General features: G+C 37.4%; 1 protein-coding gene across 1 annotated transcript in view; it reads left to right on the top strand.

The window, feature by feature from the left end:
- The window catches only part of LOC103036412 (hormonally up-regulated neu tumor-associated kinase homolog A), a 125,077-nt gene that overhangs the window by 28,572 nt on the left and 73,240 nt on the right, over nt 1-23,265 (top strand). The gene's annotated exons all lie outside the window — the stretch shown is intronic.

The raw sequence follows: 23,265 nt of genomic DNA, 5'->3' as shown, positions 1-23,265 counted from the left end.
CCATTCTAGGCCCCTGTTGTAAAAGTTCTAAGTTTGGTTGAGGGCGTCTAAAAACTGCCTGATTGTAAATGTCTACCACAGAGCTCACATCTGTTATAATGCCACAATGTATGGAGCGACAATGCTTTACCAAGCACCCACTCTGTCATTAGTCTTTACGAAGCTCCGACATCTGCTGCTATACGGCTGAACCATGGAGCTCCTCTGAAGGGCATACAGGGCCCCTCATCCTGGCACGACACTTACAAACATTGCTAAGACCCAATTTTATGGACGTCTATGTGGTGACACGGAGCATGCAGGATATGGTGCCAGATTTAAACTTCGTCATGCTATTCAGATGTTATGATGCAAAACATGTTTAATTATATGATGACTTACACAAGTTATACATCAGTGGGGTTGAGTCTAACAATGGCAAAATGTGGCAAAACTTTTTTTTTTTTTTTTTTTTTTGGAATTACAATACTAACCTTTCATCAAAGTCAGTTTGTTGTTTAATAGATGTAGAATTGGTAATGAGTTTTCTCCCCCTAAAAGTGACTAATTCGCTACCATACTGCTAATATTACTAAATATATCAAGAAAGGTTTACATTTAAAAGTTTTTTTTTTTCGATTGTTATGTGAAAATAAGAAATTTTATCCACTAATGTGATGTACTGCTGGGTTTAAAAATATATATTTTTTTTAATTTAAATTGATCTTTCTCACCTAAAGTTACTTCAACCTGCTAGAGTAAACAAAATGTCTCATTTTTATTAAATTTATATCTCCTTCATATTTAGCAAACAAATTATTGTTTTCTGTTCCACCTTAAATTCCACTTTAAATGCAGTAGGCCAGTAGTTTCAAACTATGTTGTAGTTTTAGAGCAGCTAACTTTAATGACAACTAACTAACTAGCTAACTTTTCTTTTACTCAATGTTATTAGGAACTGCTTGAGTAGTTAAAGTAGTTATCATATTCCCACTTAAATGCGGTGGCAAGAACAATTTTGTTAATAATAAATGCAAAGCCATTTTCAAAGTCTTTTCTGACACTGAAGTTGTGTGAAAGTGTGTGGGAATCACAGTTAAGTGTATGTTTACATTACATGCACACTGTTATTATTTGGTTCTTTGAAAATCTCTCAGATCTGAACAAAACATATGTTTATAATGTTAATATTCCTAAATTAACCCATGTCGAATCCATTCAGAAGTAGAAGCGATTTGGGGCCTTGTGAATCGGAATATAATTTAATTATATAAATCTGTAGTGATAGCCAACCTTACTGGAGCCTTTAAATTATTTAAACAAGCAAAATGGGGAGATTTATTTCAGTCTGCTTTTAGCAGAATCACCTTTAGACATTTGCATATTTTGTGTTCAGTAGCATCACAATATCATTAAACATGAGTATAATAAGTGTATATATATATTAGTAACCAGCCATGTGATTGGCAGGCTTGTATCCATAAACTGATGCTATTTTGAGTCTAATGAAAACTCACCAGATACCAGAGAATTTATTTATTATTTTTATATTTCAATCTCTGCATTCATAACTTCTTTGGTATAACAATATTGCTATTGATATTCTAATAGGGAAGAATACTGTGAGAAGAGCCAACAGTCCTTTTTGTCAATGGTTTCAGTGGTCTGGTGATAGCAACATTGTCTTAACTGTATCGCTAGCCACTGTTGGTTCTGTTTAACTTAGCTTTGCTCTGAGGTAAGTGCAGCCCAAATGGTTGACAGCAAAAATACCAAGTCACTGCTAATTTGCTGACTGCACCAAAACATAGTCCTGTTGTGGCAATTGCTAATTTATTGAAAGATTGACATTGTCAATTGAAATGTTTTTAAGAGAGAATATTATATTTTTATTAGCTAATTGTCAGTAACCTCTAGACGTGATTCAGCTGCTATGAAACTAAAATATAAGAGTGAGGAATGGAAGTCTGGGCCAGTGTGGGTCTATGAGCACTTGCGGTTTAAGGGGTTAAGAGAGAGAGAGATGCAATGATTTGTAGTGAGTAATAAAGGCAGTGTGTGTCTTGTTGGCGCGGTGTTGTTTTAGGGTGATAATGCAGCACAGGGTCTGACTCCCACTGCTGGAATGCAGCACACACAGACTCTATGCTTTATCACTAAGACTGATTGACTCTGACGCCGTCACAATCTCTCTTTCTCTCTCTCTCTCTCACACACACACACACCCACACACACACACTCTTTCTCTCTCACAGGCATATGCCCATGCACAATGTGTAAACATACACACAGAAAAAGCAGACATGCATATGTGCATGCACACACCAACACCCACACATCCGCCTCACAGGTCTCGCGTACCGCAACAGGTAACGTGGGAACTGCTTCGGATGTACATTAACTCTGGGTCACTGAAGAGTGCACACTCTTACAAACACATATGCACACATCTGAGGTTACACATAGGCCACACACATAAAGCAGAAACTAAAGGCTGACATGTCTGTTCATAATAGCGCTGCAATACTACTGCTAATGATCATTTTGGTAGTCGACTAATCTGATGATTATTTTTCTGATTAGTCAATTAGTCAGCAATTATGTCATTCCCTACAACTCTGCTTCCTGTGGGTACAGTAGTGATCTCTCAAAACAAATGGATCAGCTAAGTATGGGACTTAAATGCCCTTTTAATTTCCAGAAGATGTTTAAATATGCAATGTCCTGAGTGAGTAAATATGTAATATGTTATGTTTGGGCACGATTGGTGACCAGGCTAAGTGTGAACTGAGTGAGTAAGCACCCTTTTCTGTCCCCAGCACTTAGTGTAGTGCCCTGCAGTTACAAATGAACATTTAGTCGACAGTAAAATTTGTCGATTATGTTAACTAATCGTTGAAATAATGTTATACTAATAATACGATGAAAAAAAATCCACAGCCATTACTACACAGTAGTGCTTTACAGTGGTCATCAGTAAGGCCCCTGATGAGGTCTGTTGTTTGTTGAAATCTGGTGTCCTCTAGGTGTGTAAGAATTACAAATTTCTATTTCAAAGTAATGCAATACTTTATTTTGAGATTTTTCTATTTAAAAAAAAAAACTGTTCATTTTTGATTAATAATTTGCAAGTGAAGATATGTTGCAGACAGTAGTTGATTTAGTATTGTGTTTAAACCCTAACTGCTAGATAGCAGTGTCACACTCTGTGTCTTCAGATCTCTTGATTGTACTGATCATTTGACAGGCATATTTGCTCAAAAACACTAATTGGGCCATTTACACACAAATACATGCATACACATACACTACATTGTGTGTACACACACAAACCCACTTACAAAATTATAAACTGATATAAATACATGGAATAGATGTAAAAATATGCATGCAAAAATGTCTGTTGTTGTTGCTGTTTTTGTTCCTGCTCTCTGTTCCAGCACACTGCACTTAAACTGAAAGACTGGGTATTTACAATTGAAGGGTACTTCCATCTATATTGGGTTAACCCTTTTGATGACCCAAAACATCGGAGTAGAACTGTGAAGTTTTACAGGCATATCTGAAACTGAAAGTGTCCAAAATTGATAGTAACTGTTGCTAAACTGCTGCATTACAAGCCTGGCAGTCTCCAAATATGTTTAAATATAAATACCAATAAATAGTTTGGTCTCTAAATATGTTATTTAAGATTATGCCAGTTTGGCAAGTTACTTTTGGATCAAAGCATCTGTATTCCTTACATGGTTTCCCCCAATATAGATGGAAATGGCATTGAATTTAAGGTGGCATTTCACACTTTAACCTCATTTCCATCATCATTCAGTAACCATTTTTCTCGTATTCAGAGGCACATTTTCTAGTTCCTTACATAGTGCCCTGTATAACATGACAAAAGGGCTTCATAACTGTCTTTTTGGCACCCGCAAGTTTTATTTTCATAAAGCATAATGTGGGCATGTACCGTTCTGGGTGCTGAACATTGTAACGTTATGTGATGATTAGCTGGAATAGTCGTCTCCTGCAGGGCTTCTGGTTTGGAGTTTTCTCACTAGAGTGGCAATATATAGCATTAAAACATTTATACTGCTGCATACGTGTTAACATATATGTGGGAGCATACAAGAGGTATGCTGGGTGTGTGTGTGTGTGTCTGTGAATAAGCAGCCTCCAGGGGAGACTTGCGTTGTGGATCATTGAGTAACTGATGGAAGGTGTTCATGAGGAATTTACATTAGCACCAAGAGAAAATAAACTGAGCACAGACGCACACACAGAGTGAGAGATGGACAGGCAGACAGACAGACATAGGGACAAAGTGGTTGTAGCCTGTAAAGTAGCTAATCTGTGGCAGTTTACAGGAAAGTGATCTATTCACTCATGCCTAGCATGTGCTGTGTGAGTGCTGTACCCTTATGCATTTTTCTGTGAGGCCTAAACTGACCACAAAGAGCTATTGAAATGTCATGGGCTGCAGTTCAGGAAATCGGATGAAAATGTAATGTATTTTTGCTTGTATTTACGTGTGAGAGCAAGAAAAAGAGAAAGATTAAACAATAAGATAAAGAAGTAAAGAGAATAAGTAGAGAAACATAAATGGCAGTTAAACCTCCTGAAAACGCCATTTATGAATTTATTATACATTGAATTTTTTATATAATAATTCATTTGGGTGGTATGGAAAACATTCAGCAAAGTTCAAATAGAACACTCAAAACAGACATATGATGAAACATCACCTTGATGAGAATTTTTGGTTTTAATATTCTAAAGGATGTGCGTGACTGACAGCTTTGTATCATATTAGGTGCACAGCTAATGGTATAAGTCAACCAGCACTTTTCTTTAACCCATGTCACCATGCTTGATTTCTTGGCTCACTGTGTGTGGGCGTGTCTGTGACATTTTGGAATTGAAATGAAACTTAAAGTAGGCAATCATAGGTTCTGTGTTTGAAAACCTTTGCTCTGTGTGTCAAGGCTGCATTTGCACAATGAAACCCATCATGCACTGCATCATGCAGCAGCACTTTCCATTGAAATGAGTAGGATGTAGAATATTCAGACATTCTTACTTTGGTGTATTGCAAGTTCAGGGGTGCAGCTACCTGGACATGTTCAATGCTTCTCAAAATAGGAAAATGACCTGCTTGTTCACACTCGTTCATTCTGTTTATTGTTGATGTAAAAGTTAGCATAGTTGCCAACAGGCACACGCTATGGGTATGTGCACTGCTGCATGTTTGTGTGCGTAAAAAGGTAGGGGTGTACATGCGTTTGACACGCCTGTTGACAATTCACTGCCAAGATAGCAATAAACATCTTACTTTAGTCAGTGGCACACCTGTGTAGTAGGCCAGAAATTTACTTGCACACACCTTATTTTGAGACCACCTCGCCCATCTGCATAGATATATTCAAAAGTGGCCTTGCTGTTTAAATGGTGTAGGTGCAATGCGTGAAAATATGTTTGTGACTGTTTGCGGGGTTTAAGATAGCAATGAGCATGTGATAAGATAGGGTCCATAGTGTATAAAAGGAGTACATGAGGGAGAAATCAAGAATAGAGAAACTAAAAAGAAAAAGGGGAAAATATGTAGAGAGAGGAAAAAAGGAGAAAGAGAGCGAGAGAGAGAGAGAGAGAGAGAGAGAGAGAGAGAGCATTGGTGTGTACTCTGTAATGGTGCATCTCTGTTTAAACAGTCTCAGTGTTAACTCCCTCTGCCTCCTCTCTACATGGCTTGTAGCAGCAGGTCCTGACCTTTAAGACACATGTTGCATTTTATTTCAATTAGAGCTGCAGAATTCCCCTACTGTACTCTCACTGCTTCCCCTAATGCAGTCTCCTCCTCTAGGCACAGCTAGTTGCCCATGGCCGTGGGTTATTGGCCGTTGCCCCCGTCGATGGGTTATTGGCCGTTGCAGAGCTCCATGCTACATTAGTCCTGCTTGGAGCCAGCGAGAGGGGAGGAGGTCGTCATGGGAACCGAGCGCGCTCAGTTGGGTCCGGCTGCTGACTGGGGGCTTCTCCACTATTCTCCTTACACTAATAAAGACACAAGGCACAGTAGGCCTAATCCTGAAGCCTATCAGAGCTAATGCTAACAACATTCACCTCTGTAGAAATCTATCTTGGGCTACCCTGCGTTTTACAAGGCAAAAAGTACACGTTTCATCACCTACCATGTTTTGCAATTGCATAATGACTTTTTGATATGATTTTGTGGTTAAAAAGTTCAACTACTACTCCTGAAAGTACACTGTTGTTTCAGGCAAACATTCAGGCCTTCAGGTCCAACCCTAACATCTATGTGTCAGCCGTGGATATTGTATTTTTGCTTGATAAATTATCAGGAAAAGCTGAGGCCTGACCATTTCAGAGCTGCTGTGATATTTTTGTTTCCAGTGGAACGTTTGATGTGACTGACTTGAACAATGCACAGCCAGAGGCCTCATGCCTGCAGGCCTCTGGAGCTGGGATGGCAGAGTGCTGGAAGGGGATGTTCGTATACTTGCAAGGAAACTGGCTAATGGTTTGAGTTTGATAATATTCTCATTATATATTCCATCAGAACATGCCTGTATAAAAGAGTGATCATACATTTATATGTATGATCAATATGCATCTGCAGGCGACCATGGGCCTGTCTTTCACTGCAGCTAGTTGATCACAGCCTAATATTGTGAAGAAGCACAAATAAGTTTACTTTATCTGCCTTTTACATTGACATAAAAAACACATCTGTGTGCCTGTGAATATGGTCACCCTCTTTGAAATCAATAATCATAACAGTTATAGTCTGACAAATATATACATCAGGAGAACTGAACCAGTGGTTTAAGCTTAGCACTCAGTTGAAACATATTTAGGATGTTTTGTGTGTGTGTGTGTGTGTGTGCGCGCGTGTGCCATGCTTGTGTTAAAGTATGTCTGTGTAATTTGCTTTTAAGGCCTGCCTGTCTCCACTCTGTGACCCGTGCAGTGTAGATTTCTCATCCCGCACATTCTGTGGAAATCTTCCATTTACCTGCATGAGTTTAACCATCCTGAGGAGCACCAGCATTTGAGCTCCAGCATAACGTGCTCTTATCCCAGAGACTGTTGACACACAATGTTTCAAAGTTGTCAATAATCTTTGTGGAACACTTTGAACGTTTAAAGCGATGAGGCTGCTGTAGCTAACACATAAATTCTGTGCAAATATGCAAATGCCATCTCACTGTGAAACTGTATGATGACTGTTTAAAAGTAAAAGTGTGTTGCATACATGACAGTTACAGCAGCTTGAATTTTATTAGAGCTTTTATAGATTGTTATATATATTAAAGTTAGTATATGTTAGGATTGGGGTCAATTAATGCTTATATTTCTGCCATATTTTTCCTTAAAGTGGTGTTTTTAAGATTTGACATGTAGTTCTACTGGTTTTAGCTGCATGAAGAGTTGTGCTTCACCCTCAGCTGTGTGAGGAGGCCCACTTAATCATGCCCTCACACACATTTATCATTCTGTTTGCACTTACAGTAGGCCTGCAGGAAGCTGCCAATCACCAAAACTACATATACACAACTTTACAGACAGTCTGATTCCACACTCTAAATACATTGCTTTGAGTTAAGTCATGTAACTGTTTGTGAAATTATTTTATTATTTTCATACAGCTTGAGAAGAGTCTTAGTTTTATCCCTCTATCTGTGTAGCTGGAAGTAGATGGGTGTTTTTTCTGTAAAACACACCCACTCTTTCTCTCTCAATGTCTCTCTTCCTCACTTGTTATCAGGATTAAACTCCACTTGACAGAACCTCACCCAAGCCCTCAGATTGACCCTGATGTGAAGTGTGTGTGTGTGTTTACAGAAGTGTGTATATGGTGGTGAACGAGAAAACGACTGATTAGGATCAGATATAGGCGCCGCTCTCTCTTGCATGTCACCCCGGATCCTTGCAGTTCAAAGCAGAGATACGGGGTGTTGACAAGAAGGTGTGTGTGTGTGTGTGTTTGTGTGTTTGAGTGTAAAGGTGTGTGTGTGTGTCATTCATACTTTTTGCTTTCTTTCCTGACTGACGTTCTCTCATACACATGTTTTTTTGCTATCTCTTTAATAGTGTCTGACCATCTGTGTGAATCTCTAGGTGCCTATAATGATCAAACCAGCACAAACCCATATTAAACCCAGCAACCTGCTGACCAGAGTTGCTGGACACTCCCTGAGCTCCTGTAAGATTTACACAAATTATCTGACCGTTTCAACATGGCTGATTCATCAGGTCTATTCCCCAAACTCCAGACCCTTCACCCTGAGGAGATCAAGCGCTGCAAGCGATTCTTTTTCAGTTTCTTCAAGTATTTGACTGACAGGAAAAAATCTGTTGATGAGTTGGTTTGCCGCTGGATTTTATGCATTTTGGTCTGATACATAAAAGGTTAATTGTCTACCTTTCCAGTGCAGATGCAGGAGTGCGGTCAACCAACTAATATAACAATACTACCATGTTCACATTAGGTTTCATCCATGTTACACTCAATGAATACACACACACACATAATTACACTGTACAACTTTATCATTTTAATTATGATCAATCACATAATATTGTAGTAATGAATACAATTTTTTTTTTTTAAACCGACTGACATGTAATAAAATTATTTCGTTTATTTTGCAAGTCCTACATTCATTTGTTTATTTAATTTTAAATACACACACAAACACATACACACAGCTGCTGCATGCTTCCTCTCCTAAAGCATTACATTAAGAGATTCAAGTTTTAGGGCGATTAAGTGTGATTAATCACAGAATATCAGAATATAATTTAGTCATTTTTATAAATCGATTGAAACTATTAATATATTCATTGTAACATGGTAAATGTCATGGAGCAGGCTCTAGTTAACTTGTCCCGTGGAAGCTAAAGCATGCTGCACTGATTGTGGGATATGTATGTGGGGTCTCCTGCACTGAATGTGGATGTGGTTTCTGCCAGAGTTGTTTGTCCTTGCAAAAAAGATTATATAAAATTATAGCTAGTCTTTACCATCCACTGCACTGTCTACTGTGGGTTGTAATACCTTCTATGATGTAATGTCCATCAAGCTTTAGCAACTGATTGTCCTATCCACCTGGCACCCTCTATCAGACCTTCATCTGATAGTTCATGAAGCCTTGCAATGAGAATTTGTCCAATGTTTAACCATTTTAGTACTGCTGTACGCATGTCAGTGTATAGACAGCTGCTTCTCCAGTGTTGGTTTTAAAAATCAAAAGTCAAGACAAGAGTGTCTTGTAATTTTACTTCAAATAAAATATTTGTAAGTTGACTTGAATTGAAAGTTAAGACGGAACTTTGTTGCTAATGTAAAGTTTTATTTTAGAGAAGGTTTGTGTGAGCAGTCGTTTATTTCTGGAAGAAAAAAAGTTCACCCTCACACACACACAAGGTGTGAACAGTGGTCAAGTTAGCACGCAATCCATAAACATAAAAATAAATGCAGACGACATAAAATGGCTGGATATTAGTGTGTTTACTACCGACTATTAAAATGAAGTTGAGCCGCGTTGCTAAGAGACTGCCAAAATAAAGCTGAGTAGTTACTTAAGGTATGTTATGGTGTCCATTTCTATCATTGGGTGTGCAATTCAAAAATACTTATCAGACTTTATGAGCATGGGTTTGTGTGTGTGTGTGTAATAGGGAGAAGAGGGAGCAAGAGGGAGAGTAAGATATAAACATTTTTAGATTTGTATGTTTGTCTGGCCAATATGATTTTGTTTTTTTGCCATTTTAGTGCACTGAAATTTACTTTTTGTGGCTGAAGGCTGAATACCAAACACAAAACACTGCCTACCAAACACTGTGTTTTTATCTATCTTGAAGATTAGTGACATGAAGGCTTTGTCATCAGATCTTGATATTTCCAGCCTTGTTGAAACCTGTATAAGGTGTGTATACAGAATGTTTTTAAGAGGGGGTGCGTAATGAAGGGGTAACACTATCTTCAATTTATTGTTAAGCTGTTTTTATCCTAATTGGCTGTAGACCGGTTTGTAAAACTCAGTTGCCTCTTTTAAGAAAGTAAACATCAGTGGAAGAGGGAAGATGATGGAAATAAGCAGTTGATGATATCAAAATGATATTTTAGCTGCCAGATATAAGGAACCTGAAAAAATGATGTGCACAGCTAACTTCTTTAAATATCATCAGATCTGCTGAGGTCACAGCATTCACAACACAATAATTAGTGTAATTTCAGCCGAACATTACAAACACACAGACACACTCACAGAGGAATTCAGGTGTAATCCCTGCATTTTATCTGATCCCCAGAGGTCACTACCACATCCGGCTTAGAAACATAATGATGTCATTGGGCATTATTTCTTTTTTCTGTCTTTCTCTTAATTTTTCTGTCCTTTCATTCATTCTACATTGTGCTCTTTTTTATTTCTTCTTTTTTTTTTTACTCTTTATCCCTCTTTGGCCTTTTTTAATGAACAAAATATTGCCCCTTGCTTTATTAGAGCCTGTGGGTCTCTGTTATACAATTTATACCAAAACCCCTTTAAGGCATACATACTAAAATTTAAGAAATGTGAACTAAAATGGAAAAAAAACAATCCATGCTAAATATTAAGTTTATTAAACAAACATCAAGTCAATGCAACCACACTTCTTTTGACTGCCTGACCCCCTGACTTCCTAACTGTTTCCTAAACCATTAAAAAAGTATTGTCATAATTATAGATATTTCATTAATTAGTATAATTATAGTCACATATTTGTTTTCATGTAAATAAAAACTGAAAAATAACTTATGTGCATATTTTTAGTGGCCTTTAAAAAAAAAAAAAAAAACTGTGACTGGTTCCTAATAGGATCTCTCCACTCCTCAATAGTGTTCAAAAAAATGTTTGATTGATTGATTGTTCATTCTTTTCTTTCTTTTTCTTTCTCTCTCATTCTCAATTTTTCTCTCAATTTTTTGGCTTTTCTTCATTCATACTTCTTTACATCTTTCCTTTCCTCTGTTTGTCTTTCTTTCCCTTTAATTTGTATTTCCCTTTTTTAGTATCTCTTTTTCTCTCTATCACACACACACACACACACACACACACACAGAATTTCTCTATTGTAGTGTAATTAGTGTGTACTGGTTGAGTAATACAGTACATGTACAGTGGTACTCTGTGTTTTTACTGTGTTGTGTTTACTGTATTGACCTGCTCTGATCAGGTGGGACAGATGGGACACAGACTGTGATTGATTGTCATTAATCAGAGTTATTGATTATCCTTTACAGTGGAGTGAATCTGTACTGTACTGTGAGTGTGTTTGGGTGTGTTGTCGTCCTGTGGGAGGCCTCTGATCCTCTTTTATTCCTTCTGTGTCCCGCAGTGTGTGTTTCTGGAACACACTTTTGGATTACGGCTCATTTACATGCAAACGGCTCTCTCTCATTTTATCTAGATCTCTCTTGTTCACTCTTTATGTCCCCCTCACTGTCTCTTTCTTTCTGTCTCCTGACGTCTTTCTCCTTTGTTTTCCTGTGTATATTAATTTGTGTGTGTGTATTTGTGTTTGATGTGTGTGTGTGTGTGTGTGTGTGTGTGTGTGTGTGTGTTTGTGTGAGTGCATGTGTATTTATCATTCCTGGCTCAGCGTGTGTCTTTCTATAAATCTGTCCATCTCAGCAGTCATCCCTACAATAATAAATACACTCACACACAGACTGGCTTTCATCTAGAATTCTTTGCAAGAGTAATAAAGCTTTTAGGTGTTTTCCTCTAATCAGAAAAATTGCTTTATATTGTCTTGTACAGTAACTACATTGGCACGTTTGCACACAACTTAATATAACAGTACAAATTAAAATAATATTATAAGTAAACTCTTGTATTAATAAGGTAAAATATTATATTTTTCCACATTTTGTTCCTTCTTCTCAATGTAATTGGCTGATGGACATTATATGACTGCCAGTATCTCTCAATAACAGCACTCCAAAAACATGTCTATAAAGGCTAGTTATTAAACCTTTTAATATAGAAAGAGCCTATATGCATCTGTGTTTTAATGTTTATCTCGAAAAGGCTAAATGCTACCCTAATCCTAAAATTAACCGTATTAAAAATTTTGGAAACTGAGATTTTACTTGGCTCTGCCAACCCCTGATCCACACATTATCTAAATCTAATTCACAGTATTTAAATATTTTTAGAAACTAAGTAACTCTCCCTCTCTCTCATGTCTTGCTCCCTTTCTCTCATGTTTCTGTCCACACAGGGACAAAAAGAGCTTGAATGAGCATGCTAGATTTGGGTGGGGTAATAATACCTAATACAGAGAAATATCAACACATCACAAAGAGGGAAATTAATAAAATACATATTTAATCTTGAATTACACACTATTCCCTAAGTAGTGTACTATGAATGTTATGAGATTTTGGATTTTATATCTAAGCAGAGCGTTATATGTTTGTAATAGCATGTTGACGCATGTGGAAATCTAAAACCTCTCTGCGTATACATTTTGTGCTTAGATCACTATATATGGAGTAAAGAGGTATTTAACATTAACTCTGAAACATGAATGAGTGATGTTAGCTTTTCATAAAGCCGCCAATTTTCCCTGTCCACGCATAACACAAAACAGGATAAATAACTTTTTATTTACCTCTATTTATTTTTTACTTCTTTATTCTTTTGAGAAGATCTCAATGCCCACCGGATGGAATTTTTTTATGTGAACAGTGCAGCCAAAACACAGGCAATAACATCACTTTATAAAACTTTTAGCATAGATGTGGACAGGGCCTAAGTTACCCAGTTAGTCCTCTGTCAGTGGGTTGGGCGCAAGTGTTCTGATTGGCTCAGATCTGATGATGTTACTTGTACACTCTGATTAGCTACTGCAGGGTTCTGACCTGTGATTGGTCTTTGCTTTCTAGTACTGTCAGCAGGGCTGTTGATTGATTGACAGCTCAGTGGGCCGTTTGCCTGTGTGGGTGGCCGTGTTGACCCTGTTCTCTCAGACATAAACAGAACCCTCGCTGACCAATCAGATTACAGACGGAACACCAGGGATTCTGTCTGTGACACACAAAGAGGTTTCCTCTGTGCCTTTACAAACATATACATAAAGTGCACATACATGAAACACACGTCTACAACGTCTCTCAAACAAGCGCACACACACACACTCACATACAGACAGGCACTATACAACATATACAATACTGTACACAGTGGTATGCTCAACTTAAAATTAGACAATGTGTGCTGATATACGGTCTGATGTGCAAGTACAGCATTTTGGTTTATATCATGTCAGTATATGTGTGTGTGTGTGTGTGGCTGTGGCTGTGGCTGTGGCTCGTTGATGTAGCTGTCATGGGAGAGTGGTCTCTGGTCCAGGAAGCTTCCGGATAGAACCTGTGGGCGTTGAGTTCTTCTCAAAAAAATAAATAAACCAAGATTTCCTCACCTACCAGAGAGAGAGAGAGACAGCAAAAAGAGGGATGTGAATAGAAATACCTCCCTGAAATCAACTTTTGCAACTTGGGATGTCTGGATTTCTTTTATTTAATTTGATATTTAGACATTGTGTGTGTTTAACTCCCCTTTTATGTTTAACTAATGTTCCTGGTGCACAATTCATTGTCCAAACTTAGAATATCCCTCAAAGATCATAGTTTACTCATGATAAAAAAAGCTTTATATATGTATATTGCCAAAACTAGACAATGTAGTTTTGTTTATTCTTTATTAAGAATTTTTCTCTATTATTAAGTAATTTTTCTTTTCATATATTAGATCTGTGTGTACAGATGCATGTTTTTGCAAGGATGTGTAACATGAGAATCTTTAAAGTGTTGAACCCACAAAATTGCTATGTATGTTTGTAATTTTATTGAGTTTTTATTTGCTTTGCAGTGTTTAATATGTTTTATTTGTTTTCCATGTCTTTTACACGAATTGTTATCACTATCAAGTAAACACTTTCGGTAAGGGGGTGCACTAAATATTTGGCAATTGAGGATATTAGTCTGTAAATATTTGTCTGAAAACAATAAAAAGCACTTTGTGTTTGGAGTAGTAGTAAAAAAAGTATTAAAAAGACAGAAAAAGTGTCAAATTGAATGAAATCCTGCTAAAAACGTTTATTCAGTTTAATTTTGTTTGCTTTTGGCTTAAGCCATTCATGTTGATTTTGGTGCATCTTTACATTTTGTTTTTTATTAATAGTCTATGATGTATGATGTACTATGACTGTTCTTCATTCAGGATCTGCTGGTTAGCAAAAGGAAAGCACACGGTGCACATTTGACAGCTCAATCCTTCATTACAGTCTTGTGGATAATTTTAGTAGTGGCTCAGCCCAGCTGGCCAAATAATCACCCAGACTAACACACACACACACACACACACACACACACACAAATACTTATGCTCATGCACATGTCAAGATAGTGATTTGTGAAATAGTACTCTTGTAATCAGAGTCATTTGATGAGCAAATATATCCACATAAGCGTGGTGGGACACACACACACACACACACACACACACACACACACTCTTAATATATGTTCTCATCTGTTCTACACCCTAGGCGTGTGTCTTTGAGGACCTTTGGTTAAGACCTATTCTGGCCCACTATACATCTCTTTCTCACGTCCGGTACTTCTATCTCTTTCTCTTTCCCCCTATCTCTATCTCTCCATCCAGCAGCTAATCCCTCTCTCCACACGTCCAACTTCTCTTTTTCCTCTCTGGGGCTGAAATAGTGATCATGGCTGCTGTTTCATCAGCTCTTTGCACTTCTCACTTCTGCTAAGATTGATGGCCTGCTGGGCTATAAATGACAGTGCTAAGTCTGGCTGTAGCGTGGAAGCGGTTCACAGGTCCACTACATTCTACTGCTAATGGGACCGGAGGAGTGAATGTGTGTGTGTGTGTGGAGTGAGGAGTGAGGAGTGAGTAGCAGAGCTGAGGGGGTGAGCAGTGGTGTCACTATTTATGTTGCTTGCAAAAGACAAACTGCCCTTACTGTCACCTCCCTTCTTCTCCTCCTCTCCCTCCCTCCGCCTGTCTGGAAGTTCTAGTGAGTTCTGCTGAAAGCTAAACGGATGGCCAGCACAAACCTCACTTTCAGCAGCTGTGGTGAACAGCACAATTCAGAACATCAATTTTGGCAGAACATGTGCACTTTACCACAAATATCACTGATACAGTATATAGACAAAAGTGTTGGGACACCTGCTCTTCAACTGTTTTTTTTTTTTTTTTACCCGGCTGTTAACGGTCCAATTATGATTTTGTTTACAGGTCAGAGTAAATGTTTCTACTAGGTTTTGGAGCATTGTTGTGAGGGCAGGTTTTTGGATAGTTCAGAGAGTCCTGTTGTATAATTGGTAATATCTCAATCTTACCAATATTTTCTTTGTTTATATTCCTAATTTTGATCAATACATTAAAAATCTTGATATCTATATGAACCGTATTAAAGGTTGAATTATTCACGGATAGTTTTTGACAGGTCGATTTCACTGTACTGGTTAGATAGGGTAAGTTGCTGTCAGTGTATTATATCTGTATGTTATTCTAGTCTGTAGTTCTGAACTTTAGAACACTGGCACATTGCTGCTTAGTGGTACTGAAATATCAAAAACATGTATAGAAATCATATTTCTATTCGTATCAAATCGTATATTCTATATATTGTTGGGCATATAGTGTAGCTGCTTTAGTAAACATGACGTGTGTGGGGACTAAAGGCTGGCACGTCACCTTTTTCTACAGCCAAAAGGGCTTGAGCTGGCCTTTGCAGTGATTTGTATTTCAGTTTTGATTTAATCCAAGCCAAAGATCATTTAGAACCTTGGCAAGCAGTAGAGAAGACATTTATAGAAGATATCACTTACACACACACACACACACATGCTCGCACATAAACATATAAATATTAGCTTGGATGTGTAACGTCAAAGAGATTAGACAGAGAAGTGTAAAGAGAGAGACAGAACCGCAAAACAATATGAGAAAGAGTGTGTGAGTGCCAAGTAAGAAAGTGAGAGTAAAAGAGAGAGTAAGAAAGAAATAAGTGGCAGAGGCCTTTTCCCCATGTTTCATTTGTTTACATTCTGGAATTAGTGGAGAATATTGGGGCGTAATGGTTTGTAAATCCAGGCCATAGATCAGCAGAGCCAAATATAAGGCTCTGAAAACAGGGCTGAACCGGCTACATTAATCATGGGAATGGAAGGGTTTGATGACAAAGATTAAATGAGTGTAAGAGACACCAGTGAGCCTCAGATTACTGCAACTGTCATCAAATACCCTCCAGGACATTAATGGGTCACGCAGACCCCCAGACACACACCACCCCCACCCCAGGCCCCTGGTGCTCAGTGCAGCACAGGTGCTTTTCCAGGGACACCCAGGGAACTAGTGTGAATGAGCTTGCTCAACCATGCATACGCACGCACACCATCCACTTGTCCTCTCACACTTGTCGGAAATCAATCTAAAACCTTCTGTGAGGGGTCAAGTTAACACCAGCTTTATAATTCCTGTAGTGTTTAGCTATTTGAACAGCAGGAAATATGTAGGCAACAGTTTATTTATGTGCAGCTACAAACACCTGATAAACATTATGAGCAGCCTTAAAATGGGTGTGAAATAATGTGTAGTTTGAAATGGACAGTGAGGGTTTGGAGAGAAATAAGATTTGTTCATTGTTAGTTTTAGCATACTTTTAGGTCTGTTGATCAATTTTAAGTTTTTATTTTAAATGTATCACTTATTTTTGATCTATTATTAATTAAACCCTAGTTTGGCCATTTTATATAATCTTTACTTATTTTTTTTAGTTTTTATTTTTCTCTTTCAATTCCTGTTTATTGTAAATGCTCGGTTGCATTGAAAATGAGAGTCACCCTGACTGTAGTGCCCAGTCAAAATTAAGGTTGATTGATAAATTTGGTATATTCCAGTCAGCAATAATTAAACCCTTTGACAGAATTTAACCAATTGTATATTTTGTCTTAATTGCAATTAATTAAACAATTATTTAATAAAATACGGGCACATATGTTTTCTTTAAAAAAAAAAAAAAAAAAAGCTGTGAAAGTTGTTTTTCAGTGTTTGAGCTTTCCTTTATATTGCCTTCATCTTGCAAATTGAATTGGGTGGAGTCATATGACTACACACAATAGTGTCTTTTTAAAGGGAACAACACATGAACACACAGTGAGGAAAATATGAACATACATTTAAAAAAATACTGAATTTAACAAATGTTTATGCCAATATATCCATATATATGTCCATATAATGTATTATACAGCATAAAAAAGCACACAAGCAGGGTGAGTGCATGATGGCTAAATCACATTCTAAACACTATGGGGCAGTTTCCCAAATAGGGATTAAGCTAGTCTTGGACTACACTACATTTTGAATGGAGATTTTCCATTAAGAGAACAATAAAGTCCACAACTAGGCTTATCTCTGTCTTGAAAATAGACCCTTTCAACAATATATACATTAGCCTAGTGTTATTCTGCATGTGAACTGTATCAGCTGAAGGCATTTGTCATATAATTTTTTGTCACAGTAAAGGCCACACTGGCCTCTCCAAACCTGAAGCACCTGTGCCTAAGCTTCAGGACCTTAAACACTGTCAGGCACCTCAGTGGACTTAGTGGAGAATGTCAAGCACTCAGCTATGACCCACCAATTTGTACTTGGCCAGCTGGCTGCTATGATGCGTGAGTGACACTGTTCACACTGTTCTTTCGTGCTGAAGGCAGTAATATCCAAAAGTATTTTTAGAAACTCCAACCATAGACATCTAATTCGTCCGCAACAAAATGTGACACTGGCAGTTGTATTTATTGTGTGTAATACATATTTCTTTCTCATTTTTAGACCAATGTTTATATATGACTTACACCTGACATTTGTCTGAACAGTTAATTTCCACAGCTTAAAATAATTGCATTACTTGAGCTGTCTAGGAGTTTTTTTAATTATTTTTTTTTTATTAGGGTTTTTTTAAATTATTTTTTTTATTAGGGTTTTAACCTTTTTATTTCCATTGACATCTCAATGTCACTCTCTGTGTCCTGTGACCACATTGGCCATATAATTAAACATATTTTAAAAAACTAAGTATATGTATGTATATTTTGCTTTGGCTTAAGTCACATTGCTACGAATCAGAGTTCAATACCACTTATGAAAGTGGCCCACATAGAAACTGAAAATGTCAGTTTCAATATGTATTCCTGGTAGATAACTTATCTGTTTCACAAAGGAGCAAAAGTATTGTATTTAGGCCACTATCTGCCTTAGAATAGCTGGGAAAGGTGAAATGTTATAATTGCATAATTAGTTATATTTTATTGTTTAAACATAGGTGTAACAAAACATTGTGTGTTACATGTGTTCAGTTTACATGTTGTATCAACAGTTTTGAGTGTGCACATCATCTGATATCACCATCAAATTCAAATGATCTAAACACAAATATTTTGCAATATAAAAAGCAAGTCATGTGTGAGTACAAATGCCAAATCTGAACCTAAGTCCTCATTAAGCGTGTTCTCTGTTGATATACTGTAGATGTTGGTTTTGAGTTTGCTTACATATTTTTATAGTTTTATATTTCCTGCTTATTTCTCGACCTCTGCTTATGGATTTGCGCTGGTTAATGCTGTCTGCCGTCTGTGTTTTTACCACTTCTGCCTGGGTTGACCACGAGTCCTAGAAAAGCCTAAAAAAACAAACTTAGCAATTACATCCAACCACTGCTGGCTCCTAACACTAACAAAACGGATGAAAAAACTCCACCTCTCAGCCCTTGTACTTGTAGTTGGGTGACAGAAATAGCATATTTGATAATATTTGCAGAATGATACATTTATGGCAAATGGTTGTACTATAATGCATGCCAACATAACTGGACAAAAAAGCAAAAAGGCATGAATTTACAAGTACTATAAAAATCTTAGTAGACTTGTTAATCTATTTACACAATGTTTTGCTTATTTTAAGTAATTTCATCCAAAACCTTGCATCTGTAGATCTGTTTTGTTGAATTTACTGTTTTTGATAAATGATGCTTGCTTAATTTTAATTGACAATAAGTCACATAAGAGCCCAGACAGTTCTCAATATTGATCCAACATTCAAAATTAAATCAGTTCAGTAAATTGTTATCATTATTTGGGCACTATATCCTGATTTAACATAAATGAATCAACAAAAAAATACTTAAAGTTTGATCTAGATAAATTGAACAAAAACTGTAGAAGCAAAAAATACACTTTTAACAAGAGAGAGTTTTGTCTCCAGCTCTAACCCAGCACTCATACATTTAGTTAATGTTAAGATTTAATGTTAAGATCACATGATCACATATTCACACATTGTGCTGTGATGCTCTCATGTTGTTCAGTATATGTCACTTGGGGACTTTTATGTAACAAACTCTGCATCTTTAAAGGGTCTGTTTCACATGCGTCATTATGATCTCTTTTGGGTTAAATCTATTTTTTAAATTCAATTTCAATTTGAAAAAATAAAAAAAAACATATTTAAAAATCATATTTTTAAAACAGAGTGACACACACAAGATATGGGCTACTGCCTACATTTAAGATGAGTTCTTTTTGCCAGGATATCTTTTATGCAGTGCGTGTCATAAAAGCTCCCTAAATAGCTTTCCTCTTGTTGCCAAGTGTGTGAAATTGCACAATGACCTCTCAGCAAATGTAATGGAGGACTAAGTCTTGTTTCCTCATGGTTTATGCTCAGTCATGAATGACCAGGCCACAACATGTAACTACAGAAAGCGTGGAACACAGGCTGCACTGTAGAGACCTTGCATTAGTCATATGTTAAAGAGGGAGGTGCCAGACGGGCTGCTGAATGAACCCTGTCCATGCTCTTTGAGGCTGTTCACAGATGAATGGCAAATCGTTTGCATTATGTCATGCTCCAGGAGGCACATGAATGAATATATCAGTGCAATGCTCTGCTCTATATGATGTGGTCTTAACTGTACACTGACGCAAATAAGCAGCGTTTATTTAAAGACTGTGATGGATGTATATATGGCGCCATTAAATAAATATGAATTATTTATGAATTTTAGGGAACTTTTGTGCACAAGGACCGTTTAACCCAGGACTGTAAAATCAGCATTTGAATGAATGTTTAGGATGTTCTACTAAAGAAACAATCGATGAGAAGCTATGTGTTAAAATTATCTCTCCCTGATTAAATGCAAAGCATATGAATGTGCAGTAGTTAAATTTTTAAGCAAAAGAACAGTGTGTAAATGGCTTTTAGCATTAATACTGAACTACTAAACTTTTATATTTGCAAAAATCCCATCCAACCTAATTAGAAATGTTAGTACACAACTTAAAATACCATACAATACAATAAGTTTAGAGTGTTTGATTAATGGAAATGGTAAAGTATGCTGCATAAGTGTGAAAATTATGTTTCATTCAGCTACAGCAACATAGTCCAGCTTCGTAGTATAGCCTTTGAAATGGACACTCTACAAACTGTAGTGGTTTAGTTTAAATTGTTAACAGATCATCAGTATTCTTAGAAAAATATCTAACACTTTCACTATGATTTGAGAATCACCTGGTAGAATCCTGAATTATGCTGCCAGAGTTTGAGAGAATCAATCCTAGTGTAATGTTGGTCAGCACAGCCTTCTGTGAGCTGATGTATCAGAGCTGGGTTTCTGTGCTTTCCTCTGCACGAGCTGACTATCCAGTGATGCCACATCAGTGGCAGTTTCAAAAGAGGTGGAGTCTGACTTCACATGAATTGAAGGAGTTAATGTGAAAAAGGATTAGGTGATTAGGAAAAATGTGATTATTAATAAAAAAATATATTAAAAATAAAAAGAACTCTTTTATATATATATATTTAGGCAAAACAAAGCAAGTTCTGTGCTAAAGTTTTTATTTGTTTAATTGGGATTTTTTTCATCTTTATTTAAAGCTTGAAAACCCAGCTACAGTGGGTGGAGCTTGGATAAATCGCTTGATTAAGTGATATGTTGAGTCAATGTTTAGCATTTTAACACTGATATGAGTTTGAGTGAGTACAGTGGGTGGTAATGATTGTGACCGGAGGTGACTGGTGAATTGTCTGTGTGAAGAAACATCACAGTCACATTCAGTGCAGAAGACCCCAGATACATATCCCACAGGGCAGTGCAGTCATTTAGTGTCCATGGGACATGAAAAAAGTTATGGGAGGGAATACTAGTTCCTGTTTCGTGATTTGTGGCATGGTAGTGTAACTTGGCAGACTTGAGTTTTCAACTCTGATTCAAACCAATGTGGAGGTGTTCTGAGAAATGATTACAATCTTATTTGTAGGATATATACTCATTCATGTCTTTTGCATAATTCGCATTACAACAAACAATGACCGGTCTGCAAACCAAATTCGATTTGCATGGAGTCTGAACATAACCCTAAGAATATGACTTGACACATCCGATTTGCCATTTAAAAGAGTCATAGACGTTTAGTAAAACTCAAATTTCCAAAAAGGGAATTTCATGAAAAAAGGAAAACACTTTTAATGTATTGGTGTTTTATTCTGGAGCAGTTCTGTGTGTTCATTTATCATGAAATGTTCTGATGTTGATTTTTGAAATGGTGTAAAAGAGGAAAAGGAAGTTTGAGTAGCTCGGGAGTAGCTGGAGAATGAAGTGGACTATAGTAAGGAGTGAGAGAGTGGGACAGATTAAATGTGGACTTGGCTGTGGTCAAGCTGAGGTACCAGGTGCAGAAGGTTCATGTAGCAAATGCCGCAGAGTGTTTCTGAGTGAACTCGTAAATCAATCAAATGCAGTTTAACACCCATATAACAGTGCAGCAATGTAGCTCTGCAGCTATTCCACATTGTTAGGTTATTGTATACATATACAAACTTACCTGGAAATAAATCTGTATTTTAGCTACTCCTGTAGTTGCAGTTTACATAGTATGAAATATAAAGTTGTTAGTGAAAGTTTGGCCAAGTGACACATTTTATCGTTTTCAACCCAGCTTCAGATCCAATGTAAGAGAAGAGTGCTCACAAGAGAGGACTGCTCATATGCTGTTAGAAAGGCAAATCAACCCCCTTACTACTTTTGGTAATTAATTGTGTCTTGTAGAAAAATATATCCAGATATAATCCTGATGCTCAATAAACATGCAGTAATTAGGCATACACTTAGTCAATCTTCCTTGGGAATTGTTTGGCCCCCTGTTGCTTTATCAGTACTGCATTGGTAAAGGGAGTTCACAGAGGCTTTTGGAATGGCCCTGACAGTCTTCTGACCAAAACATCATAGAGCTTTTGTGCACAGACCATAAACAAGCTATGCATGCAAGATGATCCAAGAATATATCAGAACTAGAGGACTTCAGAAGTACTTCTTTCATGTGCATAAATAAAAAAAGACTTTAAGCTGTTAATGCCCTCAGATAGACTGGTAATTGGCTCCACATTGATTAGGCATGCATGCCAGTGTGTGTTTGTGTGTCATAATGTGTGTATGATTATATATCTGTGTTTGTGTGTGTGTGTGTGTGTGTGTGTGTGTGTGTGTGTGTGTGTGTGTGTGGTCAGATTTTGCCAGGCAGGAGGGCTGTCACCTGTTTGTCAGATTCAGCAAGCCAGTCATTCCTCTGTTCTAAAATAAAGCACAACTCCTGGCCCCCATCTCTCTCTCTCTCTCTCTCTCTCTCTCTCTCTCTCTCTCTCTCTCTCTCTCTCTCTCTCTCTCTCTCATACACACTCTATACACATGCTGTTTGTCTATCACCCTTCTCACCTTCAGCTCCCAGCTTACAAGAAGTGACTCCTTGGCTGTCAAACAGACTCGCGCCATGTATCTGTATACAGAACAGATATTTCTATAAGGGGTGTGTTTTACTTCCCTCATCTAGTGGCTAGAGTAGAATAGTGGGTAACACTCCCTGCCATTGAATACTGACAAGAACACTATTTCCTTACCCAGGAGCCCTTGTGTGTGTAGGCTGCCTATGAGTTTGGGAGCGCTCCAGAGTACCAATGTCCAGGCTTCCTGAAATATCTTAATAAATCCACAGTTTCATAAAACTTGAAAAAAAATCCAAAAGACTGGTGGTTACAGTAATCAGCTGATCTTTGTGGAGTGAGTGCGGGTACTGGGATCACTAATGTAATAAAAGCTTGTTTCATGCTGGCCTGCATGGATAAAGCATTG

Source organism: Astyanax mexicanus, chromosome 13, assembly GCF_023375975.1.
Source record: "Astyanax mexicanus isolate ESR-SI-001 chromosome 13, AstMex3_surface, whole genome shotgun sequence".
In the NCBI taxonomy this organism is placed as follows: Eukaryota; Metazoa; Chordata; class Actinopteri; order Characiformes; family Acestrorhamphidae; genus Astyanax; species Astyanax mexicanus.
This window is presented reverse-complemented; position numbering and strand designations above follow the sequence as displayed.